Below are 18,604 nucleotides of genomic sequence, written 5' to 3' on the forward strand. Positions count from 1 at the left end.
TTTGTCTTATTCTTATTTACTGTTGTCTTAAGGAATAAATGTACTTTAATGTTAAACCATTGTGCATAGTTTAAAATCAAAAAAAGAGCTTTTCGTTATAGACCGATAAAATAGTATAGCCTAAACCAACCCGGGTTTTTCAGAAAATCTTTAATAATAACTAGCGGCTGCCCCCTCCTAGAATCTAGAAGCTCTGTATTCGGTCGAAGTAGTAAGGAAAGCCTAAAACTAAACGTACATATAAAATTTAAGAGCCTTCATGGACCAATATAAAGCTTCCATAAAATAGAGATATTCTTCAGTTCAGTAGTTATAAAAATCTTAAGCTACAGACAAAAAAATTTCCCTCTTTCTCTAATACTAGCAGCTTCGCCCCCTAGAGGCATCTAGGGGCACTTGAGGAGGGACAAACACACATTACTTTATCATAAGGACTAACGGCTTCGCCCCTAGCCTTAATTAGAGGATGTGTCCCAAGAGCCAATGAACTGGGTTTGATCAGTTTCTCTGTTAGAAAAAAAGGGGATTGTTGATTTTTAAATCTTTAATAGCTTAAAACCATCAAAAGACCAGTTGGTATATTATATATACATACCCTGAATTATATATATAAATTATACTTTGTATTATAGATAGAGTGATCAACACAGTATATCTAAATAAGTTATAATAATGTTTATTAGGGGCCCCTAGGTCCCTAAAATAGAGAACTTAAAAATTATCGTGATCCTAACAGTCAATTGCAAACAAAATACAATACCTATTACTTTATTTTACAAAAAGGTTATAAAAGAATCGTTATGGATTAGTGCAAAAAAATAATTATTGTTTTTACATACATAATATTCATTTAATCTATTATTTAAAAATTTATTTCATTATTTTAAAGCGCTGAGACAGCATTGATACGAATAAAATATTATCACTTTATAATTTCAAAATTGTAACTAATGTTTTTGAAATATGTTTTGTCTGCTAATTGTTAAAACCACTTGTTTATATTTTGGTAATCAGCTGTTTTCTACCAACTCAAGGAGAAGGGGTAAACGAAGGGGTTCACAATATTGGGGAAGGGGTTAACTACCTGTGTTGTTTTGGAATAAGGAAAAATGTTCAGTTTACTTTTGGGTTATAGAAACAATATTTTAACATACAGAAAAGAAAATATTTGAAATTAATCTTCAATACAACGACATTTGCACATGTTTCCTACGTGACTAACATTTTTTTTTCAAAGGTAGGGATATGGCCAAGTCATGATCGAAACCGCATCACTATCCGCGGCAACATTTCATTATCAGGCCGTTATAAAGATATGAAATTTACTATTAAATCAAAACAGGCGAACAAAAGTGGCATTTCTTCTCCCCCTCTTACTCCGAAACTTCTCAAATACCCAACTAAAAGTCAGTAAACGCTCATTAATACTCTTTTCATTTTTTATTTTTGAAGATTCTACAAAGATGGATGAAAGCTTGAGAAACCTATGTCCATTATACTAGACCTATCCCTGGGTATAATACAATTAATTTTTTCTACCAAATATTATATATGGAAACACAGGGATCTTAAGGGATAAGACAATGGACGTAAAATTTATAATAAAAACACCCCCATTGATTATAAACAAAACTACCCCTAATAAAAATTTAAATTACTAGTTAAAAAGCTTGGACACTGCTAGTTTGGAACCAACCAATCAAAATTCAATAAAAAAGCCCAAAGTTTAAATTCAAGTTATTCGATAATAAAGATATACAACTTTGGGTACCAGTATATTATGTCTCATTCCTCCCTAATAAAAACAAGTCTTTTTGTGGCATAAATAAACACCATGAAAACTGTTTCTTCACCAAATTTAGCAAATCAGAATGTTTGTATTAAGTTTTATATTTGGGCAAAATTATACAAATTCTTTTACAGTCATTCTTGTATGTACAGGAGCGTAGCTGATATATAATAATTTTTTGTCTGAATATATTTACATCTTTGATTTATTTAACACTAGCGGATGCGCGCCTAGCATATAGGGACTCTGTCTTCAAAGGCATTAAAAGAGGGCAGCAAAATATTCTAAAACCAAATAAAAATTTAAAAAAGTGTAAAACAACCCCGGGACCTATGTGAAGCTTTCCTTAAGGGGAGAACAAAATCAGTTTTGTAGTTATTGAAATCTTAAGATTAAGATATACTACTTTTTTTTGTCTAAAACTAAATATCTCATAAATAGCTGGACCAAACTGGTTCTACTTTTTATATGCATTGGAATGGCTTTAGGCTAATTACCCCTCGTTTCCATCCGCTTTAGAGCTACAGGCGAAACGACAAATTGATACACTACACTTTATTGCTTTCGGATTATTTATTTAAACTCATTGTCTTAACCTCTTTTCGAGGAAGCTTTGTGTTTATCAAGTTCGAAATTAAATTCCTTATCATCAAACCAAAAACAAAGCGCAAATGTCGTCTTTTAGGGCTTTCCTTTCATAATGTGGCGCGGCATAGAGTGTTTGTTTATTTTGAAGCGCACGTTCTTGACTTTTGAATGAGATATGAGAGTGTGAAGATTGCGGAGAACAAAATTGGGCCTATCATTGGTCTCATTGAGTGTGAACTACCCTAGTATATCAGGGATTTGAAACCATAAGAGCTTCAGGTAGAATTTGTTAATTTGATTAAGAAGTATGGTGTATAGGACGATTATATGTAGTTTTAAAAAAAAGGCTTTAGCCAGCTAAGCATGAAACTTAATTATGATTAATATATGTTTTAGTAATTTTTATGTGCCTTATTGTTGCATTTAACAATGATTTATTAAACCAAATAATTTTCCTTTAAAAGCCAAAGTTTCCAAAGATTCTTTAACCATAAGAAAAGAAAAAGATTTTTTTTAGTGCTCAAAGTTTTAAGATAACGAATAATATTTTATTCTGTTTATTAATTGATCTTGTAATTTCAGGTCTTTTGAAATAATTTCATCAATAAATCTATATTCAAACCTGCTGTTGAATCTTGATGGTTCCTGGTATTGGGGGTTTTGTATGTTCGCCAACTGATCTCGTGAACTTCCCGCTAATTCGGAAGTCCAAGCTCAACCAAAGTGTTATGGTTGAGACAATTTCAAAATATCTGATGAATAGGCGTTAGCATTCATCAAGAGATCAATAGCATCTAGTGAATTATTGATGCAATAAACTGTGACAATTTTTCTGTGAAATAAGTACCTAGTGAATCGATATGCCACTAACCAAAAAGCAGAAAATTGAGCGAGCAATCGCTATTGGCAGTGAAAGGCTAGAAGTTTTTGATGAACAGTTAAAATTGTTTTATGACAATCTAAAAGCCTGCCAAAGTTTTAGTTCATGTGAAAATGTGAATGTAAAATCAATTCGTGACATTTTTAGTGAAGTCAAGGACCAATCTGACCTAATAAAAAGTCTAAAACCTGCCGTGGAGACTAGTGAGCTGCGCGAGTTCAAGCGTGATTTGGATGAAGCTAGTGAGCAGAAAACTGTTGCAGATAAAGTTTATGCGTCGTTGGAGCAGTGTACAAAAATTCTGTACTGGCTTGACAATGATTCAGACGACGCGAGGTCAAGCACTGTCGCCAGGAACCTCGACGTCATTGAGAAGGTGAAGATGGACATGGGAGTTCTTAAAATTTCCGTGGAGTTGCGCCAAGAAGTACGTGATATGTACCGAAGGCTTAGAGAGATGGAACGTCGTTCATCTAATCTGGATGAGAGTGGAACACCTGCCATGCTCTCCAGAAGTATGTCTGCTGTGGATATTCGGAGTTCCAACCCGCAGTATGGGCGCTGGGACAACAGTTTGTTGCCGTCGTTCGACGGTACTGACACGGATTACCCAAACTTTAAACAGGTCTTTAAGGATCTATGCTCTGGTTATGGATTTGCTGACCAGAGGTTAAGTCTGATGTTGTGTATGGAGAAGGTGATAACCAACCCGGAACTACGCAAGCAAGTGTCAGCGATTAGAGATCACAATGAACAATGGGCGTTTCTTGACCAGATGTTTTTATCAAACACTCGCCGGTTCATGAGGATTTTAACTAAGTTGAACAAGATGAAACCTGTGGATAAACCTGTGGACGTGGTTAGCGCAATTGCTACCTTCAAGAGCATGATGCAGGAGGTAGAAGCCATCGTTGGTTCTGCTGCAAAGGATTACAACCACCTGACTCTTATTCATATTTTTAAAGACAAGTGCCCTGAGAATTTGAGAGACAAAATTATGATGGAGCTTGGTAGCATGAACCAACCAAACATCCCGAAGATTGTAGAACTGCTGGAGAGGACCAGGGGTGCCATGTTGGCCGGTGATATGTCTTATGATAATGGCGCCGGCAAGAGAAATCGTGATAGAGCTGCCGCCGCGCAAGTATCTGGCCGCAGCGACGATAAGAATGGAAAGGCTGGAAAGGGCAAGGCTTCCAAGTGGAACAGTGCATGTCCTGTGGAGAGCTGCAAGGAGAAACACCCGATTTTCCGTTGCCTCACGTTTAAGAAGATGGACGTGGTTGACCGAAAGAAAGTTGTCCAGCAGAAGAAATTATGTGAACTTTGCCTATGTGACGGCCATACTGCTGACAAGTGTAATAAGTCTGATAAGCTTGGTGTTTGTGGTACTAATAATTGCGACAGATACCATTCCAGGTTACTCCATGAGGCTAGTGCTGGTGTGAATACAGTTTACAAGTCAAGTTCTGCACCCAGCCCCTGTACTTTCTTACTGCAGTTAGTTCCTGTTGTAGCACCTGGCGGCGGCACCTGCCACGCCACGGTAATGTTTGACTCCGGGGCAAATTTGCCACTTGTGTCTGAGAAGTTATCCAACAAGTTGAAGCTGAAATCTACTGGCAGATATACAACTATTTCTGTAGCTGATGGCAGTGAGTCTTCCTGCCGCAATGTTGTGTTTTATTTGAAGGATAGGGACGGCAATCTGAGGGAGTTTGAGGCAGCTGTCATGCCTACCCTCGGCGGGGCCAACGAGATGCGCTCGGTCCACCCCGAAACTGCCGCCGAGATATTTAAAATGCCGCCAGAAAGGTTTACATATATTAGTGGAGGCTTAGATATCATCATTGGAAATACACATCCTGACGTGTTTCCTTCAACCTACCAGAAAGTGGGCCAGTCTATGTTGTGGCGAACCATTTTTGGTAGTGGTTTTATCTGTACGAGTGCTGATGGTGGAGCTGGAGATCAAAAGTCGGCTTATAAGGCTGTTAGTGTCAGTGGAGGCACTTTGCCAGACTTTCTGACGTCTGAATCGTTTGGCATACAGCCGCAGGCACTTTGTCCAGGATGTACTGCTTGTCAAGAGTGCAAGGCTATGGCCGACGGCACTACCTGGGACCAGCGTGAGAGGCAGAGGATAATTGAGGCAGGTTTAACACTAGACTTGCAGTCCAACAAGTGGACAGGTCAATATGCTTATATTGAAGATCCTCACACTTTACCCTACAATGAGAGTTTAGCCCGCAAAATTGCTGAAAAGGATCGTGCCAGGATGGTCAAGGAAGGTACCTATGGAATGTATGTGGAGGTATTCAACGACGCCATAAGAAGAGGCGTTTTCCAAAAAGCCACGCCTGAAGAGTTGCAGTATGAAGGACCTAAGTCTTGTTCATCAATAGTGGTTGCTTTCAAGGAGGATTCAAGTTCCACACCCATGCGATTGTGTGCGAATAGTTCTCTGACGTTCAAGGGTACCAGTTTTAATAACATAATGCTGGGAGGCCCGCCGCCAATGCAGAAGATATTTTATCATTTGATGCTTTTCCGCGGTTACAAGGTTGGTATAACCGCGGATATCTCCAAGTTTTATAACTCCATCCTGGCCACAGAGTTCGACAGCCAGATGAAGAGAGTTTTATTTTCCCCGACGCCAGATGGTCCACTTGAAATTTACCTGACCAAAGTTGTAAATTTCGGCGAGTTAGCTGCGGGAAATTTGGCAGTTACAGCCCTGAAGTTGACGTCCCGCCTGTTCGGCGGAAAGAGTGAAGCAGAGGTCAAGGAGATGTATGGAGAGGGACAAATAAATGGTAGTGAAATTGTTGCCAAACCTGAATTATGGAAGGAGCCACAAATACCTACCTACCCTGATGAGGAATTCAAGTTACCTCAGATTCCAGTTGCAGTCAAGCTTGAGAAGCACAGCTTCATAGATGACGTTATTTCGGGAGCAGGATCGAAGCCAGAAGCTAAGGAGATGATGAAAGAGGCCGACAGGATTATCGGTAAAGGTAGTTTTTCCTTTAAACAAGTCATTTATTCTGGAGATGATTGCCAGCATACCAAGGTTCTCGGGCTGATATGGAAGCCAGCCACCGATGTGTTGTCCATCGCCACAAGAGTCAACCAAGATGGTAAAGTCAAGGGAAGGAAGGTGAAAGAGGATGCTGATTTGTACAACCTCCAGGACGCCTTGGACGAGAACCTGACAAAGAAGATGGTCCATAGGTTCGCCGCTCAAACCTTCGACCCGATCGGGCTTTGCAGCCCTATTCTGTTGAGAATTAAACTTGTCCTGCGGAAAACCTGTTTGCTGAATTTGGGCTGGCAAGATTTCATTCCAAAAAGTCTACGGGATGAACTTGTTCAGTCGCTGGAGGACAGAGCTGAGGTCGCTAAATTGGAGTTTGACCGTTGTGTGGTTCCGGATGAACCAACTGGCCTTCCATCCTTGATGATGTTTTCGGATGGGTCATCAGAGGCTTATGCAAGTAATGCATATTTGAGGTGGCCAACTAGACAAGGATTTGAAACGTTTCTGCTAGCCACCAAGTCAAGAGTTGCGCCGGTCAAGTGTGAATCAATTCCACGCCTTGAGTTGATGGGGTGCCAGATGTCCACAAGGTTGGCAAAGTCCGTCAGAGATGCCCTGCCCTTTGATATTATCAGAGTGATGTATTTTACTGATTCATCGTGTGTTTTATCACAAATAGTTTCCAACAGTGCTATGTTGAACACATTTAATTCTCATCGTATTGGAGAAATTCAATCTGCGACCAACAAGGATGACTGGAGGTGGGTCCCGGGGACGCAAAACGTTGCAGATTTGGGCACCAGAAGCACCTGCAAAGTATCAGATTTGGGACCAGGTTCCAGGTACAGATTGGGCCCAGAATGGTTGCGCCAGGATGAAAGTGCGTGGCCGGTGAAAACTGCCAAAGAAGTCAAGCAGGTTTTACCCCCAGAGGAGTTGAATACCAAAATGGTTAAGTTATGTTCAATGAAAGTTGCCGGAGAAGCCGCTGAAGATGTCTTTAGGTTTAAGCACAGGAGATCATTTGGACAGGCCAAGCGTATTATGGCAGCTGTCCTGCAAGTTGCGAACACCTGGTTGAAGAAGCTAAAGAGCAGACAAGAAGGTAAGGCTACAGCCGCTGGTAGTCATGTAGCAGCCGCAGATGCTGTGTACAAGCCGTCTTTGTACAATTTTATGGCGGCGGCGGAACTTTTCATTGTGTCACGAAGCCAAGAGGATGAGTGGATAAATGACGCTAAAGGCAATTATGCGTCATTAAATCCATTAGTGCATGAAGTATCATTGACCTGGCCTGTCGTTGGTCCCGGTGGAAATTATGTGACCAGGGAGATGAGGATTCTTAAAATGGTTGGTCGAGGACAGCCAGTCATTGACGCCATGACTGGCGGCCGTAAAATGATATTTGAAGACATGCCAGGTTTAATAATTTTGGAGCCTGGTAATTGGTTAGCTGCTGTTTTTATGAGAGAAGCGCATGTTGAGCTTCACTCTGGTGTTCGTGGAACTTTAGCTGAGAGCCGCCGTTGGTGCTGGATTGTGAAGGCAAGGAGGTTGGCCATCATGGAAGTGAAGAAGTGTTGGCCCTGCAGTGTTGAGAGGGCTAAGGAATGTCGTGCTACCATGAAGGAGGTGTTACCTGACAAGTTGGTCCCGAGCAGGCCTTTTGAAGCTGTGCAAGTCGACCTGATGGGTCCGCTGGTTACGAGAAGAGCTGCCGCCAAAACGAGGAGTCAGACAGCAACGAAGAAGGTGTGGGTGTTCGTGGTGGTCTGCAGATTCTCAGGGGCGTTGTGGTTAGATGCCTTGGAAAAGTATGATACCAGCAGTATCCTGTTGTCCCTGCGCAAGTTGGAAGCTGTTCATTGTCTGCCGAAGATCATAGTAAGCGACATGGGCACACAATTATCCGGTGCTCGCAAGGTTTTAGAGCAGAAGTTGGGCAGCCAGGTAGAGTTTTCTTGGTCTCAGATCCCGGCCCGAGCCCACCATTAGATTGGGCAGGCTGAGAAAATGGTGGGATTAACCAAGAGATTGCTGTCCAAGAAGTTGGTGAATAGTTCTGTTAATTTCAACGAGCTCCTGGTGCTGTTGGCGGAGGTCAGCAAAATTATGAATAGCAGACCACTGACGATTGAAGCTGCGAACGACGTGGAGAATTGGCGGCTGATTACCCCTGGCCAGCTGCTGGGAAATGTTGACCGCCAGCCGTTGTGCAATGTGGCGATGAAACCGGAGGACCAAATTTCCTCCAGGTTGAAGTTGTTGGAAGATTTATCTGCCCAGTTTTGGACTGCCTACCGCCAGGAGATCCTACCGAAGATATTACGGATGTCCAAGTGGAAGGATGAGATGGCAGAGCCACTAGCTGATGGAGATGTAGTTCTGGTTACGAGTACCAATCCGCTGATGAGATGTTTGAGGATGGGCCGAGTGACGAGAATTGAGGATGGAAGAAAGACGGCAAGAGTCTTGTTCAGACTGACAGATAAATCTCCCCTAGAAGAACATGCTGTATCAGTCAGGCAGTTGTTAAAAATTATGATTAATAATTGATTCTTATTTTATGGAAATTGAGTTTTTTTTTTAGTAAAAAGCCACATTTTTCATATGCCTATTTTTATGCCTAAAATAAGAATCAAATGAAATGCGATTAAATATTCTTCTATTTCATATGCTCAAATTTAATTTTATTGAGTTTAATTTCTTTTCAAAAGTACAATTCATTTTAAAACTTACCTGAAAAGTTTAACAAAAAGGAATAAATGTGTCGAGGTTGCGTGATTCGATATTTATTCTAAGAAAAAAATCAAGTATTTTTTTTAGCAGATTTTTTTAAAAAATTATATATGAATTTCAATCAAGTAAAACATTTTTATTTAGATCAAGGAATGATTGAAAATTCATATTTAAAGTCTCATATTTTTTTACAAAGAAAAATTGGTATTTTTTCATAATTTCAATGAAAATTCTAACGAAGATATTATTTTGCTATTCTTTAAGTATTAAAAAGTTTTATTGTTGATTAAGATATTACAGTTCTTATTCATTAGGTTTGAAAAACTTTCTGCCCAAGGATTTTGAAAAATTTTTTTCTTACTACTCTTTTTGATGCTTAACAAATTTAGTTTTAAGTACCTATAAATCTTAATTTTCTTGTCTAAGATTTATTTCGTTTTATTTTTACATTATTGTTTACATTTACATTTCAACCTGATTTCGTAGGTACTTATTGATTTATTAATAATGATTTATTGCCTATTGATTATGAAATGATTATTATTTAGTATAGTTGTTATATTTACAACATCATGATTAATAGGATTATCTATTTTAGGATTGTGTATGTGATCTTGTGATTGTCATGTGCATGGAATGTTGTATGGTACAAACCAATCCCCATCCTTCTATCCTAAAATGTGAGGTATTATGAGTCCTAGTGAGGAGTATAATATTGTGTATGCATTTCACGGGGTTTCATTTAGTTAGGAGCAAAATTGTCACGTTTTCGGGATGTGGCCATTCTCATGTGATTATGGTGAGTTGAGTTTAGTGAGAAATGTTGCTAGTGCTCAGCGCGAAAAAAACCTTGAATCTCGTTAAGGAAGTTAATTTGACTTTCAAACGGGGGGTGTGTCTTAACCTCTTTTCGAGGAAGCTTTGTGTTTATCAAGTTCGAAATTAAATTCCTTATCATCAAACCAAAAACAAAGCGCAAATGTCGTCTTTTAGGGCTTTCCTTTCATAATGTGGCGCGGCATAGAGTGTTTGTTTATTTTGAAGCGCACGTTCTTGACTTTTGAATGAGATATGAGAGTGTGAAGATTGCGGAGAACAAAATTGGGCCTATCATTGGTCTCATTGAGTGTGAACTACCCTAGTATATCAGGGATTTGAAACCATAAGAGCTTCAGGTAGAATTTGTTAATTTGATTAAGAAGTATGGTGTATAGGACGATTATATGTAGTTTTAAAAAAAAGGCTTTAGCCAGCTAAGCATGAAACTTAATTATGATTAATATATGTTTTAGTAATTTTTATGTGCCTTATTGTTGCATTTAACAATGATTTATTAAACCAAATAATTTTCCTTTAAAAGCCAAAGTTTCCAAAGATTCTTTAACCATAAGAAAAGAAAAAGATTTTTTTTAGTGCTCAAAGTTTTAAGATAACGAATAATATTTTATTCTGTTTATTAATTGATCTTGTAATTTCAGGTCTTTTGAAATAATTTCATCAATAAATCTATATTCAAACCTGCTGTTGAATCTTGATGGTTCCTGGTATTGGGGGTTTTGTATGTTCGCCAACTGATCTCGTGAACTTCCCGCTAATTCGGAAGTCCAAGCTCAACCAAAGTGTTATGGTTGAGACACTCATTAATAGAACTTAACTATAAATGTGTGTACGTATTATTGCTGCACTTCTTGTGGTTATAATTAATCTTGTTTAGGTTTAAATATGGCTTGGTGCTAAAGAAGGTGTATCAACTTTTTTGCTTTTTATTTAAGATAGCTAGCCGGTTCTTTCAGTAAGTAGTAGATATAAAATTTTTCATAGAATTCAGATATGCAATCGGTTTTTTTGTAGACCTCTTATTTTTTAAGTAATTTAAGTTTTTTAAAAAAAATAATTAAGTCGGTTTTAAGGTACTAAAACGCAACAAAATAAAAGAAGAAAATGGCCAATATGAACAAAAATAGTAGGATCTTTAATTTGACACCTTACTTTTAAAATTCTATTTAGTAATTATTGAAAAAATCTATTTTTTAACCTCGGTTTAATAAAAACTTTAGACCTAAATATTTTCTCAAACAGACATAAAAAACATGGGTTCATATATACCTTTAGAATCAGAAAAATATTACGAATCCATTCTAAGCGAAATTGAAAAAGTTTTAAAAAATTGTAATAAAAAATAAAAAAAATAAAAAGTTTATTTTAAGAATTGTAACTACTAAACTAGCCAATTACAAATCGCGAAAATTGACGAATCGCGAAGCTTAACCTATAAAGTTAACCAATAGAATTGCCAAAAAACAAGGAGAACGTTCATACAATATATACAATAGATACTACAATAAATATAGTGATATTACAGAACATGTAAAGAATGAAAAATTATGAACAAATATGCATCAGTCTGTTTATAAACTTCAAAACAATGCAGTTAAAAATACATTATTGTTTCTTGTGTTTAAAAAATATCTGCTACATTGCATTGTCTTTTGTTTAGGTTTTGTTCAGGTTTTATTCAAGCTAACCCTTTAAAGCCGAAAATTATGATTCTTAAAATAAACTTATATTTTTTATTTTAGTTTTATAAAAGTTTTTCAATTTTGCTTAGAATGAATTCGTATTATTTTTCTCATTCTGCCTGTGAGAGGATATTTTTAATTTCAAAGTTTTGATTAATCCGAGGTTAACAAAATAGATTTTTTCAATAATTACTTAACAGAATTTTAAAAGTAAGGTGTCAAATTAAAGATCTTATTATTTTTGTTCATACTGGCCATTTTCTTCTTTTATTTTGTTGCGTTTTAGTACCTTAAAACCGACTTAATTATTTTTTTAAAAAACTTAAATTACTTAAAAAATAAGAGGTCTACAAAAAAACCGATTGCAAATCTGAATTCTATGAAAAATTTTACATCTACTACTTACTGAAAGAACCGGCTAGCTATCTTAAATAAAAAGCAAAAAAGTTGATACGCCTTCTTTATATATTTAGATCAATTCTTATCATTCTCACTAGAGGCCTTGCCACCAGCCGTTAGGAGCTCTGTGTTAAGATGCGATGGCTTCTTCCAACACAATTATTTTTGTTTAAAATATTTTTTAAAAAGTTTAAGGTGATTGATTTTTTTCGCATTACAATATTTCCTAGTTGGGATAACGTACACCTCGAAATAATAGTCTAAAACCTGCACCTTAAAAGTGTGTAGAGATTTAGGGTGGGATCCTTCATATGTTGCCCGAAGTGCCAAAGTTAATTTAAGCGTATAATTTTAGGAAGAATAGAAGGGGAAGGGTTGTTTTCTATGGAAAACTTGAATAGTTGAAAAATTTTTAGGGAAGTTTTTTTTCGATTGAAGGCAGGTTTTAGGCGATTTTTGGCCTCAAGAAACAAAATAACCACCTTCTTTTTCAAAAACGAAATAGTAATATGGGAGGATACCCCTAACCCCTTCTTATGGCCAAGCCCCTAAAGGCAAGGGACGAAGAAACTAGTAAATATAAAGAGAAAGAGCACATGACTAATTTATTTGTATGAAGTTCATACCATCAAAAAAAAGTTACTAAAGTGCTTCAATGAACTTTTCAACAAGGAAAAGCATGATCAAGATTGGTGTTACAAAATTTCATAAACATGATAATATCCAAGGAGAGTATAATGGAAGATTTTGAAAGCTTTTTTCAAATAAGCGAATAAGAATCATTTTTGGGTCCGTGTTGTAAAGAGTATCTTATATTTATATCACATATATGAAATTAACCTCTGTAGTCATCGAGGTATGGTATAATAAACATTTATAATAGCGCATACATTCAGGGCCAGAATTTAGCTTTTCAATGACCAGGAAGTCCGTTTTAACTATTTTAGAAATTTTATTTTTAGACACCATTTCTTTATTAGCAAAGCTATGTGAAAATCTTGTGAAGATTATATGAACAAAGTGCATCTACTCTATAAATTACTCTGTCTGTTTGATAACCCCTTTTTTGAACTGGCAATACCCTGTGCACGGTGCTGTTCTATATTATCCTGTATTTATATTTACTTTGAGTAGTACGATTATTTCAAGAATTAGGAAATTCTATAATTAATTTTAGATCTATTTTTTTCATGTTTTGTTTAATCCGCCTAAAATGACAAAATATGCAAATTTGAACTAAAAAAGGCACATCCGACGCCAACAATATGTAAATTATATAAAATTTAAACAAAATAATTCAAAGTGAATCATAAAAGTATGAAAATCAGGGAGGGCGAGGACACTGGAATTTAAATTACATAGGTCTCTGAAGTTCTTAAAAACTCTACTTTTGTTTTCATGAAATCTTAATTGCAGTAACCAAAATTTTCAAACAATTATCTTCATTGGTAAGAACATAATTTTATTGCATATTGTCTTATCCCTTCATATTCCTAAAAAGAAATATAGGATGTATTTTAATCAAGTTAAAGTATTACTTTAGATATCAAAACAGCTAGTCAGTTTTGTGCACTATTTTGAGGGAGCGAGCATGGTTAGGATCTAGGCTATTCTTATGGAGGCTATATAAGAGTATTGGCCAAAATAAAAAAACACATGACTTACATTTGTAAACTTTGAAACCAAGATTGAGGTGTGTTTTAATTTATTTATTTTCAAACTTTGGAGTATAAGACACTACAATTAATGGTTTTAGGGTAAGATTAATAGGACTGTGTCGAATATTTGTGCAGTATGCAAGTCCGTTCTTTATAAATTGTGATACAAATTTTCAACTTTGCTTGAGGATTCTTGTACCAAAAAGAAAAATATAGAAGACGTAGGCAGCGTGCCAATTCTAAAATTTTCTTCTTTTATTACATGATATTGATAAAAATATTTTATTTTAGAAAGCAAAGATTTTCTATAAATAGGATATGTCGGTCCATCCGTACATCCGTAATGGTTAGATCTTATTGATAAATAAGACTTGCTAGAATTGTTCTATTTATTTAAAACTTTACTCGATGCTTCCTGTAACAGTAAGGTACAAAGATCAATAATTTGCTGAATGTATGCATATGTGTTTAAAGATTTTGAAAAGGGTTGACAGATCCATCCATAATTTTATGAAGAGCTCATTATTGGTCCTAGGCAGGTTTAAGGGTATTTAGTGGCAATGCCAGTTGTATTGCATAATTTTATTTTTCAAAATCATCATAACCCTAATTTTACTTTTGGTACATAAAAATATTCAGATTTAGTGTTGTAATATTTAGATACATAAATTACAGTGGGTTAAATGAAAGGATTGCTTTTTACTTCAGCGGGTATTAAACTTTTAGATCATAGATACTTTTAGCCTATTATATAAAGAAGTTAAGATTTTATGTTTGTCCGTTAAGATCTTTTAACCTTTGAACCTTATTAATTATGTATTTTAGATAAGCTTTGTTTAGTTCTTGGGAAGGTTTTTATCTTATTATTGAACTTAAGCCATGAAATAGTGAGAAAAAATTTATATTATATCTATTTCAAAAGGACATAAACATTAAATGTTATTATGTATTTAGTATAAATATAAACGAAAATGTGCTACTACAGTAAACTATAATCTACTCATAAGCTTCTAATTAAGTGTACAATAATCCAATTATGTTCCCAACTATATTATACAATACACATGTATTTGGTTATATTTAGATTATAAATATACTACTTAAGTAGACAATAGTCTATTCATTTTCCCCACCATATTATACATGTATTTGGTGAAGTTTAGATTAAAAATAAGCAACTTAAGTTAACAATAATCTACTTATGTTCCGAACTATTTCATACATTTATTATGTGGTTTAGAAAAGTTTAGATTAAAAATAGGCTACTTGAGTACACAATAGTCAATTGATATTCCCCACCATATTATTAATGTATTTGGTTAAATTTAGATTAGAAATGTATTTCTAAAGTAGACAATAGACTACTTATGTTCCCAACTATATTATACATGTAATTGGTTATATTTAGATTAAAAATGTGAACTACTTAAGTAAACAAAAAGCTACTTATGATCCACATTATATTATATATGTATTTGGTTAAATTTAGATTAGAAATGATGTAATAGGAAACCAGGGCTAGGCTTTATGTCCCGCGTGGATAGCCCTTCTCAAATATAAACCTTATTCCCTTAATATGTGTGTCGAAGCTTCTCTGTAAATCTCCGTTTGTCTGTCTGTCATAAACGGTTGCCTGATTAATACCTCCTGGAGTGATTGATAACAACGTAGAAATAAGGTCGAAAGGCACTAATATCCCAATTCAACAGACAACCAACCCTTTGATTAGACGACTTTTGCCTGGATGGCGTCTGACATCGGTGGTTGCTACTTTTTATTACGACTTCAGTTTGGGCGCTACTTGGGCTAAATTTTTTTCAGAATACCCATCCCCATTGTTGTGGTGTTGTCAGGGCGGCTCCCACAACAACAGCAGACACAACCAGAGAGAAATTTTATTTAATGTGGGAAGATATTGTTGTTAATAATGTTGCGCGGCACAAGGCGCAGCCTTTCATCTACCCATATTGCTCATTGCGGCGGGGTTAATTGAGATATCATACATAGAAGGAGAATTTCAAAAACTAATTTATTATTATATAAACTTTTAGTTTCAGCATAAATCTTATGGTTATTTTGTTGTTGCTGATTTTGGGTTGTATTAATGCTGTGTCATAACTGTCAATAATAAGCATGTGTTATACAATTAGTCTTAATTGCAGATTATTGAATGAAAAATAATAGTTATATAAATGAAAGAATATAATATAAATCATTATTCTGCTTCTTGACAATCTATCAATTTTTAATCCAAACTTTAACTGTACACTACAACTTACACAAAAATCTTGAAATCTTGAATGAATCTATGTAAGTATTTCTAATGTATATTTCCTACAAACTGTGTGGGCGATGTAACATGACAGCCAAGCCTTTTACCAATGAGAAAGTTATGGATAATAATAGTGGCAATCATGGCGATGATAGAAACATAATATCCGGCAAGTATCTGATCCATAGAAGCATAACTTTTTTCTTCATTATAAAAGTTTAATCTTTATATAACTTCTTAAACTTCTCAAGTTAATAAAAAAATCCTCTCTGTTTTCCTAATCCTCATAGGCTATTTGATTCTTACTGTTTAAAAAAATATTTAACCTTTTCCTTAACTTTATATTAGAGGTTTGACCTGATAAACAGAGACTTGGTAAGGGATCATCCATTTCCCCTTAAAAACAACCCTAAGATTCTTATAAACTATTCCTCATATTCAATACAATATGAATACCTTATTATGAAATTCCTAAATTTTTTTTCTTTTTTTGCAGACAATTTTAAAGAGTAGCTTTATTCTATGAAAATTTATACAAACATGAAATTTTTATGCAAGAAAGGCTTGTCGACGCCAAGCATCTTAAATCAAAATTAATCCATCAACAAGAAATACAGTGAGATTGATGCCATAATGGAAATAATATCAATATAGAAGACACAAATTGCTGATCCTCTAACCTAGGCGAGTTACAGCTGAAATTAGGAAACATTGATTTAATAAAGGAAGGTAAACCCCCAAAATGTTTAAATCCTAGAAGTATGTAATTACAGCTAGTATTAACCCTTAAAATTTTTTTGCTTATCTTAAATATATAAAATAAATAGCACAATATTGACCACATGACAGCCGCTAAAACTTTAAGAAAATAATGCTGCCAATTTGAACAAGCAGAAGTTTTTATTTGATGAAAACCCGAGCTAGATACAAATAGTTAAGCACTCCACTAGATTTTAATATTCTATTAATTGATAAAGAATATGTGGATACATTTACAGGGGAAAATTTGTCATCAATTTAGGTTGCTAACATGACATCATTTTTCAGTCAGTTTTTTTATTCAGTAGGAGGGGAGTGTATAGATGGGGGGGTAGGGGTTGTTATTTCATCCAGCTAAAATATTAGAGTACATGATAATCTGGTGTATGATCCAAGTGATAATAAATCCATTGGGGTTGTACTTACTTCATTTTTACTTATACTCTAGTAATTTTATCTCTATTATAATAAAATCGCACCTGTGAAACGACAATAAATCAATGAGTAATCTTTCCTTTTTGCTGTAATTATGTTTATTTTTAGCAAATATAGGATCCAACACTCTTTAAAATAAATACATTAAAATTGTACTGTAATTTTTTATGTATTTGTTGCTTGTTTTAATAGTTGTGACTTATTTACATCTACTTCACTGTATACAATTATTTAAGTCTGTTATTCTGTGATTGTTCGCCCAACAGTTTGACCGTCTATCTGTCAGTCTGTAAGGTCATCATCTGTTTGACAGTGGACATACATTTGATGATAATAAGTTGGTTTAACAACATACGCATTCCTTATCATTCTTCTGTACAACTTCAAAAAATTTTATATACTGAAATAAAACATCCAAAGCTTATGAACATTAAACACTTTTACACTCTTGAAGTAATAATTCATGGAGCGCTTTGCACAATTTTATCTAAATCTTAAATTTTCTTTAAATTTTTTTCGTCTTTTAAATTTGAGTTTAATTAGATCTCGGACTTCAGGAAGATAAAAAAAAATGTTATATCATCCCCCCATGGTTTTACATGGTGACAGATGGACAAAGTACGTTATAAAGTAGATTCTCTAATAATTACTGCAATAAAGAAATGTTATTGTGATTTTTAAAAGAATCTGGTCAGAAAGATCACTGAAATTGGCCGGTAAAGTATTTTTTTCATCTTGGAACTTTACTATTTACTTTAAATTACTTTACTTGGTGAGGGAAAACTCTATAGTCATTTTCAAAATATGCGTAGGTCCATTTAAAACATTTGATTTTAACCTTTACAACAACTTTTTTATGTGATATAATTATTCTATCAAATTAAATTACTCAAAATGTCATTGATTACCCGTAGCATCATTAAAAACGTTATGAATTGAAGTATTTCCACATGTTATTCTTAAATTTTAAATTTTTCGCTTATTACAATCTTATTCTTGTTCCAATTTTTAAACAATTATTGTAATTCAATAATATAGCCAATTTTCGCTAAGCTTCGCTTTTGTAAATGTTGTCTTCCTTGTTTTATTTGTGTTCGTGGACTTTTCTCCCTACATGAAAAGACTTTTTCCCTCTTTTGAAGTCTTATTGAAGCGTAGTACACAAAATGAAACCTATCTATTTTTCTCTTTTATAACACATTTTAGGGGGAAATAAGGTAAAATTCAAAATAAGGCCATAACTTATAATCGTTATTTATTACATAAACAGCTTTTAGCTGATATCGAAATTAAAAATTATATGATTAAAACCAGTTTTATTAGACCTTAGGGACATAAGGCGAGAAAACAAAACTGGTATTCATTTTGTGATTTTTATTTTAATATTCGTGGAAAATTGTTTGTAATACGATGGTATACATGATTTTTTCAGGAAACAGGTGAGAACAGGTTCTAATCCAGCAGATATTAATCGGTTTTGAAGTATCAGTCCATCAGTCAATCCGTATGTCCTAGACGGATAGCTT

The 18,604-nt window shown here is 34.9% G+C and overlaps 1 long non-coding RNA gene across 1 annotated transcript; it reads left to right on the forward strand.

Moving 5' to 3' along the window:
• Nucleotides 1-2,538: 2,538 nt before the first annotated feature.
• LOC145316995 (uncharacterized) lies at nt 2,539-2,998 on the forward strand. The gene is made up of 2 exons (XR_013878805.1): nt 2,539-2,656; nt 2,960-2,998. It is a non-coding gene; the product is annotated as an uncharacterized LOC145316995 (long non-coding RNA).
• The last annotated feature ends 15,606 nt before the right edge of the window (nt 2,999-18,604 follow it).

Source organism: Acartia tonsa, chromosome 4 (genome assembly GCF_053477335.1).
Source record: "Acartia tonsa isolate MP-2025a chromosome 4, ASM5347733v1, whole genome shotgun sequence".
NCBI classification, from domain to species: Eukaryota; Metazoa; Arthropoda; class Copepoda; order Calanoida; family Acartiidae; genus Acartia; species Acartia tonsa.